This window comes from Condylostylus longicornis, unplaced genomic scaffold (genome assembly GCF_029603195.1).
Source record: "Condylostylus longicornis isolate FDR11 unplaced genomic scaffold, ASM2960319v2 ptg000004l, whole genome shotgun sequence".
In the NCBI taxonomy this organism is placed as follows: Eukaryota; Metazoa; Arthropoda; class Insecta; order Diptera; family Dolichopodidae; genus Condylostylus; species Condylostylus longicornis.
The window spans coordinates 18259854-18282513 of record NW_026577973.1 but is presented as its reverse complement, the minus strand read 5'-3'; the positions used below and the strand labels follow the sequence as shown (position 1 = coordinate 18282513).

Here is a 22660-nt window from a genome sequence, read left to right as displayed (position 1 = left end):
TTACTTCACATAAAAATATTAGAAAGCAAAATATAAGATGATCACATGAGTGAGGAAAATATTTAAGACTAGAATCACTTCGCTTCTTGTTATATTGCAAATTTTTTTTGCTTTGCTATTTGGAAACTAGCCAACTTGTTGCCTTAGTCACAGAAAATTGGAAAAAAAAAAAACATTTTTTTTATTTTTTGTATTAATTTAAAGGTTAGGAAAACGAAATTTTTTAGTTCTACGTCTTTCTGTTGTCGTTGTCTTTCTATATCTAAAAATTAAACATTGGAAAATTAATAATATTTTTTCTTTTGTTGTACTTATAGTACATCTAAAATTGTACCGGAAGAGTTTTCGAAAAAAAATCAACAAGTTGTTAATTGGATTTGTAATTCTTGTTTTGTGGGGATGATTGCAATGTCTAGTTTATTTTGATTAAAATCTTTATGTTGTATTAAAATTTTGAATGTAAATAATATTTTATAACGTTATGAGTAGTTGAGGAAAGAAATAAGATTTTAATTTTTAAATTTGAAAAGAGGAGAAGCAAATTGTTACATAAAAACTCAAAATTTATACAATATAAAGGAAGAGGTCTACTGAAGATTGCAGTCAATACAAGTTCAAAATTTTCACCTTTGTAAAAAATAACCAACAAGCTTTTGTTACATTGTAAATTTTTTAAGATTCTATTTTCCAATTTTTAAAATAAATTTTGTCCTTTAGTCATAGTGAACAGAAACCGCTTCAGATAAAATGAAGACTTTTAGAACTTTAAAAACTCTGAAGTAACAAGAACAATTTTAGTGTTCCTTCATTTTGGTTGCGAAATTCTAGTTTATGCTATTTTAAATGAAGAATATTATATCATTTTAATGATATTGGTGCGAATCTCTGTTTGTCTGTTATAAATTAATCGCTTGATTGTAACGTTGTCTGTTCTTATTAGCGATAACTTAAAAATTTACAAATGGTTTACCATAGTGAGTATCAGTTCTATTACAATTGCTATCCCAAAACTTTAACATTTGTTTGGTCATAAAAAATATATTGTGCCATTATTCTCAATTAATATGGATGATATTGCATGAGTCGGAAGCTATCCTATAATTTTATTAAATAACCTTTATTTACGAAATGTTCAAAATACAGTGCTATTATTTAACATGAACTATATAGAGCTGTATATTGTAGTGGCTGTTATCGAGTACCTTTGAAAATCATTCGTTGGCACCTGTGCGAAAGTACTTTTATTTTAAAAATTTTTCTTGTATTTAAGATTTCCAATTAGAAAAAAATCTCAAAATAAATATCGAAAAATAATTATGAAATGGCATAGAATTTTTTAAACTCATTATAAAAATTTAGCAAAGTCCTTATTTTACATACTTACAGTTTAGAAAAGCTCTTATTTTACAGTTTACACATTCTATAGGCCATATCACTAGAATTATAATTAAGAAATATAAGAAGATGTAATATTTAAAATGCGGACTACGTTTTGGAGATTCGCCTTTCTTATTAAAATACATTTTAATTTTGTTAAAAAGCATTGAATTGAATAAACAGTCGAATACTATAGATTTACAAATGTACATACATACTTATATGCAAGATATATAGGATTTGTACATAATCATGCTAAGCAATGAACATGACTTAAATTTTTATTTAAAAACCTGCGTTGATATTTTTTTGCAGAAATTTAAAATATGACTAATTATAGCAAATGGCAACTGGAAAAAAGAAAATTAGTTGATCTCATTAATTGTCAAGTGGTTGAAGGTTACTTAGCAACTGCCAAAATTTGGATCTTATTTAAAATATTTTTAAATTTAAAAATGCATACAATAACAATACACAAAATATAATATTTTGTTAAATTTTTAAACAATAATTATTTATTTAAATTTTTTGATTCCCACTTTCATGTGGTTAAGCTTGATGTCGATATTTTATAGTGGCAGAGTGACAGAGACAACAATGTGAAGTAAAAATAACTAGTAACCGGATTTTTTTTTTTTCGTTTCATTCTTATTTTATTTGGCGACAATTTAATTGTTTCAATGCAAAAATAATATTTTCTTTTGCGTTTATTTATTTATTATATTTGAAAAAATTTAATTTATAACCAAAAAAAAAAAAAATTTTTTTTTCTCAGTAAATTTATTCATAAACTTGGACGTGGGTGCACTTTTTTTCTCTGTTCAATTTTTGTGTCTCATATATTTTTTTTGATCTTTATTTGTTTTACTTTAAATATTTTATAAATATTTTTTATAATAATAAGGAAAAAAAACACAATTACATAGAGTGAAAATCTTCTTTTCCTCTATGGTTACGATTTTAAAAATTTATTTTGTAAATTTTTACAATAATTTCATTAAAACAAAACATTTAAGAATGGATGATCAATCACATCAACCTCAATTACTATAAAATTCAATAACCATTAGCGGTGGTCCTTTTATGCTTGTGCGTTTTATTTAATGGCATATAAAATTTCAAAAATATTTCGCTTTATAACTACACACACACAATGTAGTCAAAGTAAAACAATAGCTTTTTGGGCAAGAATCAAAAGTGTTTCGATTCATATAATTGGTTTTAAATCAAGCATTTTAAGATTACAATTTTTTTATATTATTTTTCGAATTTGACATTAATTTTTACGAGTATCTTGGCATTTGTTTATTTGACATGAATTTTTGTTTCAAATAATTATTTTTACTTTTTTCTCGTGCAGAATTGTTCTGTTGAACTTTCTTTGCTCGAAGCGACCATATTGCTGAATTACGTCAAATTTTGCTTTCAGTAACTCAAATTCTAATTACATATATATTGAAATATGAAAAACATGAAGAATTCGTTCTTCCAATTTCACCCTAATATCTTTCTTTCACTTTTTGTAGGTATTCATTAACACATTTCATAATCGTACGACTGGATCAAACCACGAGCTTCCTTATTATATGAAATGGGTTTGCAGTTATATATCTTCCACATATCAGAGTTTCTTTACTTTTCTTTATGAAATACTTCATATATACTGAAATACCGTGCTTCAGTAATTTTAAATTCATTGTCAATCAATTGGCTTCATTAAAACTTATTTTATAGTTAATTCAACAGTTTTCTTACCGGCAATTCATATAGTGATGAAAACATTAAACTACAACATTGTCTAAAACCTATGTACAATTTTATATTTACATAGTCACTCCGTTTTCTGTTTTACGATATTATATATTGAATTTTTGTCCTTTTGTAATTGTTATTGTTCTTTTAACAATAATTGTAAATGCCAAACGGTTATCATAATAAAATGTTGAACACTAGAAAACAAATTTATGTTGCATTGTACATAATGAAAACAACAAACAGAGCATCAACAAACAGAGTAACGCTCATTTGAATGCGAGACTGTTGACGGGTTGGGGCTATTTGAGATTCTTTTCGTTCAGCCCTTCCTATTCTGTGGACCGTCAATTTCTGCCGATAGGTGCAGACTTGGCGAATTGCTGAGGGGCAATCGAATCTTCACTGGAAGGCTCCTGAGGGATTTCATAATTCGAAACTGTTCCTTCGATCTTGCTCAAGGAAGTTCTTCTTAGAACTGCTTGGGATGGACCGAAACCGGGTTTATGTTGCTACTGGTTTCTTCATTAGACATTGTCCGATGAAATATCATCCTCACAAACTGGGAAAATCGGACTCTCTTTTGTGTAGATTCTGCCAACTCCCTGAAGGATTTTTCCGGGTATTTTCTTGCAACTGGGTTATTTTAAGTGGTTATGTGAGTGGCTACAATAGGCCATGGCTGACTGCGGCAATGGGAGGAGAGAAGTTCCTTTGCATTTAGTTCGCTTCAACAATCTACAATCTACAATAATCGTTGATTGAACATATAGACTTCTAAAATATTTTAGCAATTTATTAATTTTTGGTTCTTACTGTATATACAATTTTGAATTTTTGATATTTTATGTATTTGATAGAATTTTTTACTTCATTTTTGATATGAAAACAAAGTGATGCTCCGTTTCAACTCGATTAAGTTAACTAATCATTCTAAATGATAGCCAAAGTGAAATTCAGTTTTTTTCTTCTCTTATGTTCATTTAAAATTGAATTTTTTATAAATTATTTCAACATTTTTCTTATACGGATAAATTATAATATCATCATCTTATTTCATATCGTTATTTTAAAGATAAATTATATTGTTTATAAATGGCAAGATTTCAAATATTTTTATAATAATGCTTTTGCTTTTATACATGAGGTGCAGATACACATAGATATCTCACATAGGTAATTTACATGTTTCATTTAAATTTTCAAAGATGCATTTTAAATTTCAGCTACCGTAATAGAACGAATGAAATTAACAATAAATTTATATATGTACATATGTAAATTTACATATGCATAATATTGTATAAAACTTATGTGCATATGTGGTTGTTTGTATATTTTTGGAAAAAGAAATTAAATCAAATTCGAGAGTTTTGGTATTTTTGAGGAATAACATTGTATTGAAAATAAAATAATGGAAAAAAGTGAAATAAAAATCATGTAAAATAAAAAATTTAGTTGATTAAATAAATTGTTTGTAAATTTGCACATTTCCGATTAAGATTAGAGTTTATCTAATTCTAAGCCTAAATAACAAAAGCAATATTTTATTAAAATAATTCTCTACTAATGTAAAATTGCATACATTTAGGATAAATTCATAAATTAATATTTTTCAAAAAAGTTCTACATATTTTCAATTTTTTTTATTAGTTTATTTAAGTAGGAGCACAATTGGTCCTTGTTTAGATTCCTACTTTTATAAAATTTCGATTGTATAACATTTTGAAATATAAGAATGATCCGAGATCCAGTTTTGGAAAAAAATCACTTCAAAAATAAACGAAAAACCATCGTTACGTAGCTGATAATTTTAATGGTTAGTCCAGTAATCTGACATTTGCCTTTCAGTTATTCTAATAGCAGATATTACTCGTTTCTTAACTTAAAAATTCTGTTCATAAAACGATATAAACTTAAACCGTTAGTCGGACAAATGAAGTGAAATTGAAAGGGACTTTTTCTAAAATTATTTGGAAATATGCCAAAAATTTCACATTTTCAAAAATTTTGAAATGCTAAACACAGAAAAATAATGAAATATTGTGTTCTTTGTATCTGAAAAGTGGTTTTATTTAACTATATTTGTATAGAAACAAAATTTAATATACTAATGTACTCCGTATGATTCAGTCAATGTAGACATCTGGTAACATGCATTTGATTTGCAAATTGAAAATGTATTCCGTTATTATTGTAGTTTTCATCGCCAAGATATTAATATATGTTATCAGTGCTAAAAACAGTCTTATTTTTTGAAATTATCGCAAAATAACATTCGTATAAGACTTGAAATTTAAGTTGAGCCTACGTACATATATGCAATATTATATTCTCAAACTGAATTGATTTTTGTCTGAATGCACTAAATATTGCACTAATTTACATAAGCTATCTTGAATAAAAGTTAAATTTTAATTTTAAGATGAATATGAAAAATATTGCTGCAAGTTGTATATTCTTCGAAAGTAAAAAAAATTCATAAGCTAAAATTATTAATAGAAATGGTAAAATTTATATACTTTGCTTTTTTCTTTATTTTTGCCCGACATTTATCTGTCTGTCTACTTCATAATTATCAAACAAAAAGAAACCAAAAAAACTAAGTCATCTTCTTCATGCAAGTGTGTACGTCTTATTAAGATTTTAATTAGATCAACTATTAGCTATAGCAGAACGAACGCATTTCTCTTAGTACCACAAAAAAAAAAGTGATGTAAGTGCAATTTTTTTTACTTCACATAAAAATATTAGAAAGCAAAATATAAGATGATCACATGAGTGAGGAAAATATTTAAGACTAGAATCACTTCGCTTCTTGTTATATTGCAAATTTTTTTTGCTTTGCTATTTGGAAACTAGCCAACTTGTTGCCTTAGTCACAGAAAATTGGAAAAAAAAAAAACATTTTTTTTATTTTTTGTATTAATTTAAAGGTTAGGAAAACGAAATTTTTTAGTTCTACGTCTTTCTGTTGTCGTTGTCTTTCTATATCTAAAAATTAAACATTGGAAAATTAATAATATTTTTTCTTTTGTTGTACTTATAGTACATCTAAAATTGTACCGGAAGAGTTTTCGAAAAAAAATCAACAAGTTGTTAATTGGATTTGTAATTCTTGTTTTGTGGGGATGATTGCAATGTCTAGTTTATTTTGATTAAAATCTTTATGTTGTATTAAAATTTTGAATGTAAATAATATTTTATAACGTTATGAGTAGTTGAGGAAAGAAATAAGATTTTAATTTTTAAATTTGAAAAGAGGAGAAGCAAATTGTTACATAAAAACTCAAAATTTATACAATATAAAGGAAGAGGTCTACTGAAGATTGCAGTCAATACAAGTTCAAAATTTTCACCTTTGTAAAAAATAACCAACAAGCTTTTGTTACATTGTAAATTTTTTAAGATTCTATTTTCCAATTTTTAAAATAAATTTTGTCCTTTAGTCATAGTGAACAGAAACCGCTTCAGATAAAATGAAGACTTTTAGAACTTTAAAAACTCTGAAGTAACAAGAACAATTTTAGTGTTCCTTCATTTTGGTTGCGAAATTCTAGTTTATGCTATTTTAAATGAAGAATATTATATCATTTTAATGATATTGGTGCGAATCTCTGTTTGTCTGTTATAAATTAATCGCTTGATTGTAACGTTGTCTGTTCTTATTAGCGATAACTTAAAAATTTACAAATGGTTTACCATAGTGAGTATCAGTTCTATTACAATTGCTATCCCAAAACTTTAACATTTGTTTGGTCATAAAAAATATATTGTGCCATTATTCTCAATTAATATGGATGATATTGCATGAGTCGGAAGCTATCCTATAATTTTATTAAATAACCTTTATTTACGAAATGTTCAAAATACAGTGCTATTATTTAACATGAACTATATAGAGCTGTATATTGTAGTGGCTGTTATCGAGTACCTTTGAAAATCATTCGTTGGCACCTGTGCGAAAGTACTTTTATTTTAAAAATTTTTCTTGTATTTAAGATTTCCAATTAGAAAAAAATCTCAAAATAAATATCGAAAAATAATTATGAAATGGCATAGAATTTTTTAAACTCATTATAAAAATTTAGCAAAGTCCTTATTTTACATACTTACAGTTTAGAAAAGCTCTTATTTTACAGTTTACACATTCTATAGGCCATATCACTAGAATTATAATTAAGAAATATAAGAAGATGTAATATTTAAAATGCGGACTACGTTTTGGAGATTCGCCTTTCTTATTAAAATACATTTTAATTTTGTTAAAAAGCATTGAATTGAATAAACAGTCGAATACTATAGATTTACAAATGTACATACATACTTATATGCAAGATATATAGGATTTGTACATAATCATGCTAAGCAATGAACATGACTTAAATTTTTATTTAAAAACCTGCGTTGATATTTTTTTGCAGAAATTTAAAATATGACTAATTATAGCAAATGGCAACTGGAAAAAAGAAAATTAGTTGATCTCATTAATTGTCAAGTGGTTGAAGGTTACTTAGCAACTGCCAAAATTTGGATCTTATTTAAAATATTTTTAAATTTAAAAATGCATACAATAACAATACACAAAATATAATATTTTGTTAAATTTTTAAACAATAATTATTTATTTAAATTTTTTGATTCCCACTTTCATGTGGTTAAGCTTGATGTCGATATTTTATAGTGGCAGAGTGACAGAGACAACAATGTGAAGTAAAAATAACTAGTAACCGGATTTTTTTTTTTTCGTTTCATTCTTATTTTATTTGGCGACAATTTAATTGTTTCAATGCAAAAATAATATTTTCTTTTGCGTTTATTTATTTATTATATTTGAAAAAATTTAATTTATAACCAAAAAAAAAAAAAATTTTTTTTTCTCAGTAAATTTATTCATAAACTTGGACGTGGGTGCACTTTTTTTCTCTGTTCAATTTTTGTGTCTCATATATTTTTTTTGATCTTTATTTGTTTTACTTTAAATATTTTATAAATATTTTTTATAATAATAAGGAAAAAAAACACAATTACATAGAGTGAAAATCTTCTTTTCCTCTATGGTTACGATTTTAAAAATTTATTTTGTAAATTTTTACAATAATTTCATTAAAACAAAACATTTAAGAATGGATGATCAATCACATCAACCTCAATTACTATAAAATTCAATAACCATTAGCGGTGGTCCTTTTATGCTTGTGCGTTTTATTTAATGGCATATAAAATTTCAAAAATATTTCGCTTTATAACTACACACACACAATGTAGTCAAAGTAAAACAATAGCTTTTTGGGCAAGAATCAAAAGTGTTTCGATTCATATAATTGGTTTTAAATCAAGCATTTTAAGATTACAATTTTTTTATATTATTTTTCGAATTTGACATTAATTTTTACGAGTATCTTGGCATTTGTTTATTTGACATGAATTTTTGTTTCAAATAATTATTTTTACTTTTTTCTCGTGCAGAATTGTTCTGTTGAACTTTCTTTGCTCGAAGCGACCATATTGCTGAATTACGTCAAATTTTGCTTTCAGTAACTCAAATTCTAATTACATATATATTGAAATATGAAAAACATGAAGAATTCGTTCTTCCAATTTCACCCTAATATCTACTGCAATTTTCTTATGTAAACTGTTGTAAATTGACGGAATGACAAACTTTTAAGTGAATAATATTGGTAATTCTAAAGAGATTGCACACACGCCTCTTTTAATTTAAGGAGTGGACCGGATTTTCTGAAACACTTTTCCGAAATATAGAGACGAGTTCCGAAAAATCTAATTGGTCTGGGCCCAAAATACTGTATTTTCACAAGGATTTATTTAAAGTTTATAAGTTTAAAACTTTAAATAAATCCTTGTCCAAAACTTAAGTCCAAAACTTTATCGACACGGGACTAATATTATTAATGGTATTGTAAGGGGTTTCAATTTCAACATGTCACATATTTTTTCAGTTACATACATACATTTGTATATTTATATTTATTTAAAGTCGATGGAATAAGTTAACTTGAATATAAAATTAATATTACATCACACATATGACGCGTTATAGCTTAAAATGCCAACTCTTTGCCACAATTTTAAAAATTATATCACCTTGCTTCTTACAATAATAATGAATACACATAATTCTCGCTATATCTACTATATAATACTCGTATATATGCTATTTTAATATTGTTGAAGTATTTATGTATGTATGTATGCACGTGTTTCTAAGAGAAAATTTATGAATGGAAGATTTAATTTTCTGAAAAATACTACATAATTTCTTTTAATATTCGCTATTTAAAATTTGATTTAATTTTCTTCTGTTTTTATTTTTTAAATTTATTTTTATAATTTTTAAAAATAAATTCAAATAATAAAATAATTGTGTTAGTAAGGTGAAGAAATGAAAAGTGTGAAACAATAATAAAAATGATGGAAAATATGTGTAACGTAACAGCAAAATCACATAGGTAAACTTTATAATATTAAAGGTTAAAAATAATTTTAATTTTGTAGAGAAATAAAAAATAGGCAATTTTTTTAATATTTTCCAAAAAATAAAATTTGTTAATTTGATGGTAGCACTTCATTTGTGATTATTTCGTGAGAAAGCTGGAATAAAGTGTTAGCGTGTATTTGAAAATTGACATAGAAAACTTGTTGCTAACAGCAATGGGAAATACTTAAATACTTTGTAATTTTTTTAAATAATTAATGAATACTTTAAATACTTTGCATTTAAAGTATTCATTAATTATTTAAAAATGCGATTAAAATCATCGAATAGGCGCCTAAATAGCAGCACATTTAAATTGTATTTAACCCTAATTATTCCAAAAACAAAAAGAAATTCTAAAATCCAATTTTTTCAATTATGCACGTTCCTAAAATTTGACATATTTAATTATAAATATCTTTATTTTTTAATTTTTAGTTCCTTTGTGTTCTTTCTGCCTAAGATTAACCTTCGTTCACATTTAAAAACATATAAAGTAGATTATAAATATGTTAAACACACCTCATTTCTAATTTCTATTTATAAACTTCAATCAAGAATATTGGTGTATCTATGTATTTAAATTGTTCAAAATAAGCGCCACAATATGAAAACAAAAACGATCGAAATTTAAGAAATTTTAAATCTTTTATCTTAAAATCTTTTTGTCGCCACTCTTTTATTAATTATCAATATAATTGCGCAAATTATAGCCCCTTAAATAAGTGTGTCAAATATCTGTCATCACCAAAATTTTAATTACTATTTAATAAAATAAAAAAAAATATTTTTCTTAAATATTTTTTACATTAATGAAATTCAAATTCCTTTATTTTAGTTGAAAGTTACAAATTTACTGGATTTTTGTAAATTTGAGTGAAGACGTGTGATATGCACGATCTGAATTTTTGAATATCCTTATAACTTGATATTGTACGAGCCCTATGTCTTTGAAATTCGTACAATATTAAATTTGGTAGTAAAAACTTTAAAAAAAAAATTGAATTCTTTAGATTAATTCATACGAAGCTGAACACTCTAATGTGTTGACATTTTACGTGCAAAGAAAATTTAATCTGTTCAGTTTTTATATTGACAGTATGCGGCATTTAATTTATCACCTTACAAAAAAAAGAAAATAACAATTTCGGTAATAAAAATCCTATTTCACGTTTGGTTACTACATAGTGCTAGAAAGATGGAAAAATGAAAAGAAAAATTATAATTTCGGTTTTTGAAAGAAAAATTAAAATAAGGAATAAATTACCTATTCGCACCGGGGTCTTGTCGGGTCAATGAAGACCTCAATCGGCTGTGCTGGAAAGTGGGGGTACACTTGCAGATTTTATTGGGAGAATGGGGGGACTTCGGTCTATCTTCTGGTGGAGTGTAATGCCCTTGTTCATAGGAGGAGGGAGGAGGGGGCGCTTTGTTCTCACGTCGGCGAAGTGTCGGTCATTCGGGCTTCACAAGTTGCTTGAACTCATCAGGAGGGTGGGTCTCGAGCATGTGTTGTAGACGCACAATCAATCCTTATAAGTGGTCGCGGTGCACTGTTGCCCCCGTTGTACAAATCTGCAAAGGAAAGGACCGGTGTCATAACCACTTCATTGGTCGGATATTTGTAAGATTAATGCATATTTACTATAAAATTTATTAGAAAACCAAAGTTTAAGGTAGACTTAAGACAACTTCATATTTCTTTAATAATTTTTTTTGTGCAACGATTCGTTTGAAATGAAAATATTCTTCCTTCTTTTCTTATTAAATCTCTGTTTAAACATTCTCTATTAATTTGAAGTTTTCTTTTATTTTATTTTTAATTATTTTAATTATAGCTTTGGTTTTGTAAATCATAAATTTTAACTAATTTTAAAATTCAATAAAATCTGTTATACATATGTGCATATTTTCTTATTTTTTTTTTATTCTTTTTTGGAATAAAATATGTAATTGCAAATCTCTTCCTAGAATCTTTGATTTAAATATTGTACTTTTTAAAAATCTTTTTACAGTTTACAAGTTTTGCTTGAGTTCTGTGTTGTTATAAGCTAAAATCTTTAAAGAACATCTTGTTGTATAACAAAAACAACAAAATAATTGCAGCTTTTGAAATAACATTTTGAAATCAAATTGTATTGCAGTATTTTATATGAAAGGAAAATATGATAAATGTAAGTTTAATCCTTATATTTGCTAAATAATTATTTATTTTGGTGGAAGATTCTTAAGTTTAAATTCTTAAAACATAAAAGAAAATAATTTTTTTTGAGTAAAATAATTTAATATTTGCATACTTATCTTCTAATTTATCTATTTGTGAATGAATTTTATCGAATTTTACTAGAATATTTTAACTTAGCCGGGCATTTGTGATCCATGTTTGTTATATTCTTATCGAAAATGAGCCAGAAATATTTTTGAATTTTAGCGAGTTTTTAGATTGAGTAAATCAAATATTTAAATTATTTTATGTTGTAAGTTAGCAATTTTAAATAATATGTCATTGATATTGAACTCGTGTTATAAATTATTTGACCTGGACCTTTATGCTATTAAGTTAGTGTTTCATTATTTTAATACAGCACTGTATTTATTATAAAATTAAATAAATTAAACTTTTTAACGTAGTTTACGTTAAAATTTTTACGTCGTACCTACAAACGAAATTCGTTAGATTTTATTTAAAGAATTTTATTATAGCGTGAAAGCAGTTTGATTTTATGATGAAAAATTTTTATATTAATTAAAATATTGATAAAATTAATTTATTTTTAAATTTAGGTTAAATTTTTTGAGCGAATTTCAAAGATGACATATAGCGTTTTATTTGTCCGTTATGTAATTTTTGAAATGTTTTTGAAATGTTCAAATATGCACTTTTGTGAAACGTACGGCCCAATAAATATACGCTTCTATTTTTAAAACTCCTCATGTGATCAGCACATAAGCAACCGCAAAATATATTGTCTAGTTTAGAAAAGTATTATACTGCCCGCCCTTTAATATTGCCAAAACCTTGAGTTTGTATAATAAATTCCAAGGAAATTTGTTCCAATACTAAATTGTGATCAAACATTCACCATTTGATTTTCAGTTAATCGAATAATAATAAATTCGTATCAAATTATTGTTTTATATAGAAGCATTTTTAAGGTTCTGTGAAATAGCACTTAAGAAATGAAAAGTGGAAATGGTTTTGAACGGCCACCTTGTCATTTCAATGTTTAACTTTGCTTTTCCACCATGGAAGAAATAATGTCGCTTTTTCGCATTTGTTTTTTGATGTGGTTTTGATAAAATTGAAAGTTAAAAAATAGCATTTTGGTGACTTTAAGAGGCTATAACTTTTAGAGATAGGTGAAAATTTTCTTCCAGAGCAATAATTTTCTAGTATTTATTTAAAATTTTGTAACAAATTGGCGTATTATTTTAAATGAAGCTTTTTAAACAGACACACGGACAGACGAACGGGCAGAGAAAAAATAAGCACGTTTTTCATAATTTTTCTTGGAAAAGTTCGAAAGCGTTATGGGTAATTTTATATTGATTTAGACTTATTTCCGCTAGATGCATTATAATGTTCACGTGTATGCATCGATTGGCCTCATATTAAAGCATTTTTATCACATTACACTTAAATTGATTCATTAAAAAAGTCATTACTCATAAAATCGTAACCAAGAAGTCATAAATATGAAACAGATGAATGTATAACTAAAAAAATAGTATTATAATAATAACAAGAACAAAAACAACAGCAAATTATAATAAAAAAATCAAAAATATTTAAAATTCATAATAAATTTTCTTTTAATAATTTTTAGCATTCTAATTTCCGTTTCTCTTATTTTAATGTTAATTGTTTTTTTCAATTAGAAACTTTTCTCGATTCTTAAACTACAATTGTACAAACACGTTTATTTTGGAAATATAAACACATATACGAATTATGTGTGTATTTATTTAGTGTCGACTTACATACATATACGTGTAGTAATCTAGTGAGTGTAAAACAGAAGAGTTGCACTTTGAAGAAATGCAGTTTTTTCACATATTTTGAGGGAGATATGCGCTAGTGCAAATGTATCATAAATTGCCGAGAAGAAAATTTATTTTTCGTTTCTCCTCTTGTGCTATAGACTGTAAAATATTTCATCAAACAGGTATTTATCATTGGACAGGCGCCAATTTTATGTATTTATCGTATAATTTCACTTTTGATTCTTTTTTGTGTTTTGATGTTTTTTAATTTAAATTTTTTATTTAATTATTAAGAATTTTTGTAATACCAGGTACACATACATACATATTAAAAAAACTCTTTAGGTTCGTGATGATTTGTTGTTCCTTTTGTGTGCTCATCTAGAAAATATTCAAAAAATATGTAAGAATTAAAATATGAAAATATTTTGTTCTTCAAGAAAAACGTTGATAAATTTTCATCACTTCTTTATTACTAAAAGCAAAATTATTTCTGTTAATAAGTAACTAGAAACTCTAGATATAGGGTGCTTATTTTTTGGGGGAAACGTGTTTCTAATACCTATTATTTTATAATTTTTTCATGTTATGAATACAGTATAAGAAATTTCATTCCAGATAATCTAAACCTGATGACTTAGAGAAAAGGGTGTTTGATGATATTAAGTCAGAAAATGTCCAAATTACAGTTTTATAAATTATGTTCTGCGATTTTTAGGAAAATCGACTCTGAATGTTTCAAGAAAAATTTTAAAAAATATGCATGCGAGATACAAAAGAAAAAAATATCTCAAATATCACTATAACTTCTGTACATGAACATTCTTTTGAATCGATCCTACTTAATCTAAGGCCTTTTAAAGAGTATTGAGAGACTTAAAAAAACAATTTACAAAATATGGTAATACCACCATCTGAGCAAGGATGAAAACTGAAAAGTGTCAAATATATAATAATGTGAAATATTGTCGAAAAGATATTGAAGAACTCTTCAAGTTAATAAGTTCATAAACTTCAAATAATTAGTTCACTAAGGTTCTAGACTGAGGTTCTGAGAAAAATTTTGCAAAATCGATTATGATGATGCGGTCATTCTTTTGTTTTTTTTATTTACTATATATGTATAAAGGCTTATATTTTGTGAACTTTCCAATTGTTTCCGGGAAATTATAAATGTTTTGAAATTTCTACAGAATTAAACTGAATTTACTTCATAAAAGAAGAAGTGAGTACAAATTATTTATGTTTTCTCTCTGATAACAGATATTTGCTTTTTATAAATTCCAAAATTTGAGACTTGGTCAAATTAATTCAAAAGGCACTTTATTTATCATAAATACCTGATATTCCAAATATTGTTCTGAACCGAACTTCAAACACATTATATAACAATAGTTCAGTTATGCATTCAAGCTTTTGTTTCTAAACTATTTATGGCAACTCTTTATCAATCAATCAACACTCTCAGCTTATGACAACTCTATATCAATCAATCAACATTAATTGCCACCGAGAGTTGTTTAGAAAATTTTATTTCTGAGATTTCTTTAATTATTGTACTCAAAATATAAAACACTTGCACTTACACTCACATGTGTATATATATTATAAATATACATTTATTTATTTATTTGTGTTTTGAGGTGCGGTAATTATGTGCATGTGGTATTGTGACAAATTAATGGTGTTAGGAAATTAAATGAAATTGACAATTTTATTTTCATATTTCGGGTTTTGTTTTATTATTATTAATATTTTTTTTGTATAACATTTTAAGAACCGATAATTAAGTTATTACAATCATTATTATTTTATAACATGTGAAATTAAATTTTTAATTAATCAATTAAAAAAACATATTTATATACTTGGAATAATTATTTTTTTAATATGTGTAAATTACGCACACATTAATTATTTTTGTTAATGCACATGTATGTATGAACTTGTGACATTTTAATATTGTGGGGATTACGAGAAAATAAATAGTTTCAATGAAAGTGTCAATAAATTTTAACATAATTTGTAGAAATGTACAAAAAAATATAGCTCGGTTATGTAAAATAAAAGAAAAATAGTATTTTTTTAAACACTTGGCTGTTATGAAGTATTAAAGACTACATAATTCGGAATTCAGAGTTACGAAAAAAATGCTTTTACTGTGAATTTGATCCTAATTTTTTTAATCTATACGAAGTCTTGCAGTTTTATGATTGAAATTAATCTGATTTTTAAATGAGAATTTATAATATCTTTTCCCACTTTATTATTGCTTAATTTAATAAAAAAAAACAAAACTAATGTGTCCCATAATTGATCGTGTTCAGAGTCATTTACAGAAAGAGTTCCACGAAAGTAGAAAATGAATTAATTTGGCATACATTCTTAATTGACTTTAAAAGTTTAAGAACATTCAAGCCTAGAATCTAGAACTTACCTTCCAAAGAAGAAGAATTTACCCCTATAATAAGGGATTCTTATTAAGATCAGCTTTCCATTTTGTTTATTCATTTTCTATGAACCAGTTGACTTTGATTGCATCAATAGTTCCAAAATTCAAAAAAGCATTTTTTGACTGTAAATAATATCGACGATATTTAAGAGCAAAAAGTTGTTTTTCAAAAAAGCTTAAAATTTAGTAATATTTAAAAGATTTAATTTGCTTATGGTTGAGTTGGAAAAATGTTATTGAAAAGTTACTCTGCTCTTATACCAAAAAAATTTTTCCACGAAAGAAAAAGAAATTCACAGCAGCTTTTTTTACTATAGTCAAAACTAATATTAAAGTTACGATTCTTTGGAAATTACAATTTTTTTCACTTTGTTTATTTTTGGAAAACAAATTTAACTAATAACCATTTTTTTTTTAATTTTCAGGTAAGTAAAGGAAGACGAAACAAATGCAAGAGCCAGTAAGTACATAAACACATATTTTTTAAATAGCAAAGTTTAATATTTGAATTTATTTAAATTTTTTGCTAAAAAAGAGAAAGTTAAGAGGCAAATAATTAATGCAATTCAAGAATTTTAAAAAAGGTTTTCTCTATCTTCCCGCAAATGTTTGGAAGTTGAAAGAAATGTTGTTATGCTTTGAAATTTATTCAAAGTACTTGAATTCAGCAAGTTTCTTTGATACAAAAGTACTATAACTTAATTTCATATGTTCAACAAAATAGCGAAAAAGAGCTAAAATTGAACGATTTTTAGTGTTAAAGTTTTATGTAGTAGCACATTTAATTTTTCAACTTTTTAACCATTTCAAACCACTGAAATTTTATACTATGATGGGTTACATTTTAAATATAATAAGGGGAATAAACAAAACAAAAAATAATTTAGAGAGCATAGTTTCGCATTTGTGTTTTAGACGTAAGAGTTTTTATTAGAATGGACGTCAGAATTTTCCTTCTACTAAGTATATTTTCATTAAAAGCTAATTTTGTTGATGACACTGTTAGACAAAAAATTATTTTATTTACTGATGACGAATAAAAAACTTAAAATGAAATAATTTCATATAATATAATTATATTATAAGCACATTAATCTATTCCGCATAGTCTGCATGTGCAAAGCTTGGAAGTCGTTCTGTAAATAACTGTAAATATGCATACAATTGGTCTTTAGAGAACAGGTATATCTGTTGTCTTCAATTGATTTCAAGATTTCTACAGATATGTAGGAATCATTTGATTCTACGTCAAAATTAAAATTAGTTTTTTGATTTAAAATAAATTTTAATTAATAACAAATGTTTCTCAAAGAAGTTAATTATTTGTTCTATATTGAATTAATGTCACCTTTAATAATGAAGTTTTGCAGCTGGCAAAAGAGCTTAGATAAAAGTAATCGAACATTTATACTAGAAATCACATCAAAACTAAAAAAAAATTTCAGACTATATTATACCAAACAGTTGACTTAAGAAGTCTTTAAAATTGGCTACGTCATTTTAATTACCATTTAAAAAATCAACAATGTGGTTGGATTTGATTGCTGATCACATTGACTGCTTTAATTTTTCCTATTCTACCATAAAGTTTCCTTTATGATTATAAATTATGATATGATGTATGTATGTATATAATATAAAATAAAAATTAAATGTTTAATTTTAAAAAAATATGAAAATTATAAATTTTTGCTTTAAAACATCCTTCTTTTAATTATAGAAAGGAAGTACCTCTGAAGTGTATAAAATTTTAGGAAAAAAAAAAAAAATCAAAATTTTGAATGAAATGAGAACTTGAAATTAAAAACAAAAAGTAAATTTAATAATTTAATAAAATATGCGGTATGTACTCGTATATCTTTTGAGGACCTCTTGACTTTATTGTGCATATCATATGAAATTTCTCTGAAAAAAGAATACTATAAAATCATAAAGACAGAAAGTTTTTTATGAGACCTAATAAAAAATTTAAAATAACTTTTTTGTACATATTTACATAGAGATTTAAAAATTCTATTTTATGGTTTAATGTCATAATTGGTGACGTCTTCTTAAGTCACAATGCAATTATAATTTATGGGAATAGTAAACGAAAAGAGTATGAAATTGATATTTTTCATTGGACTGTTTTCTTATTTTTCCCTTTGTAAAGATGGAAGGAGTAATCGGAGCTCTTAAAATATTCAGAGTTTTTTTTTTTAAATGACGCGTATTTGATGATCTTAAAAAATTATAGTTGACTTCAGTTAGATACATATGAATTTCTGTTTAATTTTATTACTCAAGACATACGTCAAGTTAATTTCATATTTATAACAAAGAGTTTTTTTTTAATCTTAGCAGTTTTTTTGATATTTTTTAACTTTTCTTCGTTTTTTTTATTACTCGCTAAATTTGAAAGTTATTTTTTTAACAAACATTTAATTTTTTTTTCTCATGAATTTCGCAATTAATTTGAAATCTTCATAATAACTCTACTTTACATACGATTAAATTAAACTTAAATCAGAAATTTTAAGACTCAGATAATTGCATTTTGTATAGTTCATGGTTATATTAAAAATGCGACATGTCGTAGCTATAAAGAAGACGCAGACATTTTTAATTATTTTTGTATTTATTTTCTCATTTTCGCCAAAAAAAATTTGCTAATTTATTACAAAATGAATTGTAATTTTCGTATATTAAAAGGTTCGTTCAATATTAAAGTGTATTTAAACACTTTTTCATAAAATAACTGCTGTCGTAAATTAACAATATCTTTCTAAATTAATTTATTTAAAATTGCAATGAAATTAAAAACAATTCAAAAATTTACATTTTAGTTTATAAGCGCTTATAAGAAGAGGAAACGAACTGTAATTCACTTATTACAAATCATCGAAAGACAAAGATAGGCGAACTTAAACTGTAGTCAGACCTTTTAATGTAGGAATACAATTTGACAGACGTGCTTAAAGCGGTAGATCGTATTTGTTTAATTGCCGCTACGCGTTATTGTGTTTAAGCCATTATTCTTTACTTGTGAACCATTACTTCAGAAAGCACATTTTTTTGACAAGATATAATTTTGTCAGATGAAGAACAGACGCCATTAAGCTCAGTCAAGTAAAATCCTCAAGTTTATTTATGTAATTTAATAAGATTTGGATTAAGTTTAATATTTTGTAAAATATAATTTTTAATTAAAAAAGAAATTAAAAGCTAAAAGTTTTCTTAAACAAACCGTAAAACGCTAATTCAATAAAGTCATACCACATTAATAGGGGGGGGGGGGGGATTTTAACCCAATCTAAAACGCATCTAAATGGTTATAAACTCTTAAAACTAGTTAAACGTCTAACCATTAGTTTTGCTTTACCGAGTTTTTAGCACTTTTCCAAAAAATTTTTGAAAAAAAGTGCTTATTAGTTTCACTCCGTCCGTCTATCTGTTCGTGTGTCTAACAAAACTTCTACACCCTTGAATATAGAAAGCTGAAATTTTACATGTACATAGATCTTTACAAGAAACTTAGTTCTGTAGAAGAAAATTTTTACTCTAAAACTCTAAAAATGTCATTTTTTAACTATTTATTGCAATGAAACCATAAGCATTTTTCAAATTTTGCAAATGCAGAAAGGCAGCGACTCGCTTCTCCTATCGCGGTATACAAAAGTCAATCTTAAAAAAAAAAAAAAATGGCCGTTTAAATTTACCGTTATCTAAAATCCGTTTTTTCTACATTTTTGATGTCGTTCTTTTAAACCCCAAGTTGTGTGAGCCTGAATTTCAGCAGCTTTTAGACCCCAATAAATATTTTATTTTGATAGAAGAAAATTTTTTTCCATTTCCACCCCCTCTCTAGTTATCGCCTCTGGAAATTTATAAAATTTGAATATTTGATGCCTTATATTTCCAAAACCGTAAACTTTTTCAAATTTCTATAAAAGCAGAAAGGTAACGGTAAATTCCATGACAATAAAAAATATAATTATTTTTCTCACGCAATTAACCCTTAAAATCGAGCATTATGTTAACCCCTCTTTATATTAATTTTTGCTTTATTTATGATGAACGATTTATGCAAAGACTGCATAAATCGTTCATCCTAAATATATGCAATCCTAAAAATAGTTCCGTTTATGAATGGTAATAATTTTAATAGTGGTAGGTGTACATAGACTGTATTTAAAAGCAGTAGTTTCACTTATTTAAGGGAAAAGTGTATTTGAATTTTTCTTTATGACGCCATTCTTCATTGAATTTAAATTTTCTTCCTTGAAACCACTACAAAATGTAAACAATATAATTCAGGCTTATACACTGATAGAGGCTAACATTTCTTCAACCGCAAAATCAGAAAGGGCCAATTTTTCCATAAGTAACCACCAATTTATTCATTAACAAAAATTAACTGCCAAAAATATACGTAATTGCCCTTGTGATTTTATTGTGTCTACATTACGTGAAGGAAGGAACGAGTTACACGTGAAATAGAACAAAAAATTTTCCAATAAAAATTGTTTATTTTGACTATTTCATGAATTTGACAAATAAACGGATTAGCGTCTATTCATTTAAGATAATTTTATAAAATTTTAAGGAATTTGTAATGCACGAGAGTTTTCTAAGACAGAGTGAATGAAAAGAAAAAGCAATGTTTCCTTTTAACTTGAAATGTAGTAGATTCAGATATTGAATTTTATAAAATGTCGGTTAAAATTCTGAATTGTCATATTTACAAAATTTTTTTCTTTCATCAATAAAATATAAAAGTCCTTCTAATAATCGTGAAGAGAATAGTAAAAATAATTCACTAAAACGATAAAATTTAAAAAACTAAGAAAATAAAAAAATTAAAATCAAAATTTATGAAAAAAAAATCATGAAAAAATGTGTGAAGGTGAACACTTGTTGGCATCGCTCAATTTTACTGATCACTGCTTTTGAAAGGTTACAAAATGTTTAACATGACATGGCGGTAATTTTTTTTTCTCTCTATAGAATACACTATATACCATTACAGAATAGAATTAATGAAAAAGAAAAAATGTTACATCAAATACAAATATAGAAATAAGCAAACATCAACTGAGCGTGTTCTAAAGTTAAAGAAGGAAAAATCTATTGTGAATAGATCAGTGTTGAAAACATATAAACAGTCAGTAATAAATGTCATATATTTATTTTCTTTTTATTTTTCATCAACTCTACTCTACAATATACATAAGAGTGATAAAAAATAAATAAATATATTTTCTTAGTATGGTGCTTTCTCACATATTTAAAAGCATTGTATTTGGCAGTTTTTGGTAATATAATGACAAAATAACAAAACTCTATCATGTTAAAAGTCATCCATTTAAAAATTTATATAATTATGAATGTAAATATGTATACAGGGTGAATCAGAAAGGTATACAACAATGTATAAACCTTTTTTATTATATAGCTACAATTATGAGTCAGTGCATACTTTTTATTAAAGTCATTGGAATCTTGAAATTCAAATGGTTTTCTTGTTAAATCTCCTGGGTTACAAATCATTTTTGAAAAATTGATGACTTTGATTTGAGATTGCAGTTATATTGTACACAAAAGTTTTTAACAGCAATAACTTGCACTTTGAAAACTTTGAAATTGTGATTTCGTAATGTGCTCATGTTATTTAGAAAGTAAATTGAAATTTTGAATTCTATATTCTTATGACAAGTTGGTTTAAATAATTTTAATTTAAAGTTTAAATGGTTGGTTATGTCGTAGTTATTGTGTCACTGGACTGGTTACGATTTTGTACATAGTAGCACTGTAGCCAAAATATTAGGTTAATTGATTCATTTTCTTTATTATATTATTTTCTAGTTAGGATCTTTTATTAAAAATTTCTCTCCAAATTTGACGTGATTAATAAAATTTATAATATTTTATTATTAATAAAATAAAATGTTTCGTGATTTTAGCACACCTTGTATTTACTTTCTAACGTTTAATAGAAATTGATTAATAGAGTAGTTTATTGAGCATACGTTTAAAGAAATTTAAGAAAAATGGAAATTTCTTGTTGTACAAAATAATTTGCACGCATTAAAGCGGTTCTTTGGAAAACCATACTTGTGCACCAGCTCTTTGGTGATTGAAGACATTTTGGTAAATTAAAAAATTGACATCATTCATAGCAATTTTTTGTTCGGACGTCTAATACATGTGTTGTTTTAATACTTTTTTAATACTTTTTGGTAACTTTCTTTTCGATTCTAAACGAAGTGGTACACTTTTGATAATAAGCACAATATAGCAAAAATTAAAGGAGTAAAATTACTGAAAATTTATTTTTTTCTCTTTTTTTTAACATGATCGCGTCAAATTTTTTGATTTTATTTAAAACAAAAAATTGTATACATGGAAACACAACAAAAACTATTAAAATGTTTTATTTTATTATGGCAATAAATAAAAAAAAGTGAATTTGAAAATTTCGTTTTTCCTTAACTTAATATGGTAAATACCACCCTGTTTATGACCAATTCAATGTCACATTAATTGAATTTATGAGAGCATTTATGACTTTCTTTTGTACTAACATTGAATATAAAATTTTTTTAACTAATAATCAT

The 22660-nt window shown here is 25.6% G+C and overlaps 1 long non-coding RNA gene across 1 annotated transcript in view; it reads left to right on the top strand.

The window, feature by feature from the left end:
• The window catches only part of LOC129608302 (uncharacterized), a 184823-nt gene that overhangs the window by 69818 nt on the left and 92345 nt on the right, over positions 1-22660 (top strand). Inside the window, exon 4 of the long non-coding RNA XR_008696883.1 lies at positions 11644-11802. This is a non-coding gene — a long non-coding RNA (uncharacterized LOC129608302). The remainder of the gene's footprint in view (positions 1-11643; positions 11803-22660) is intronic.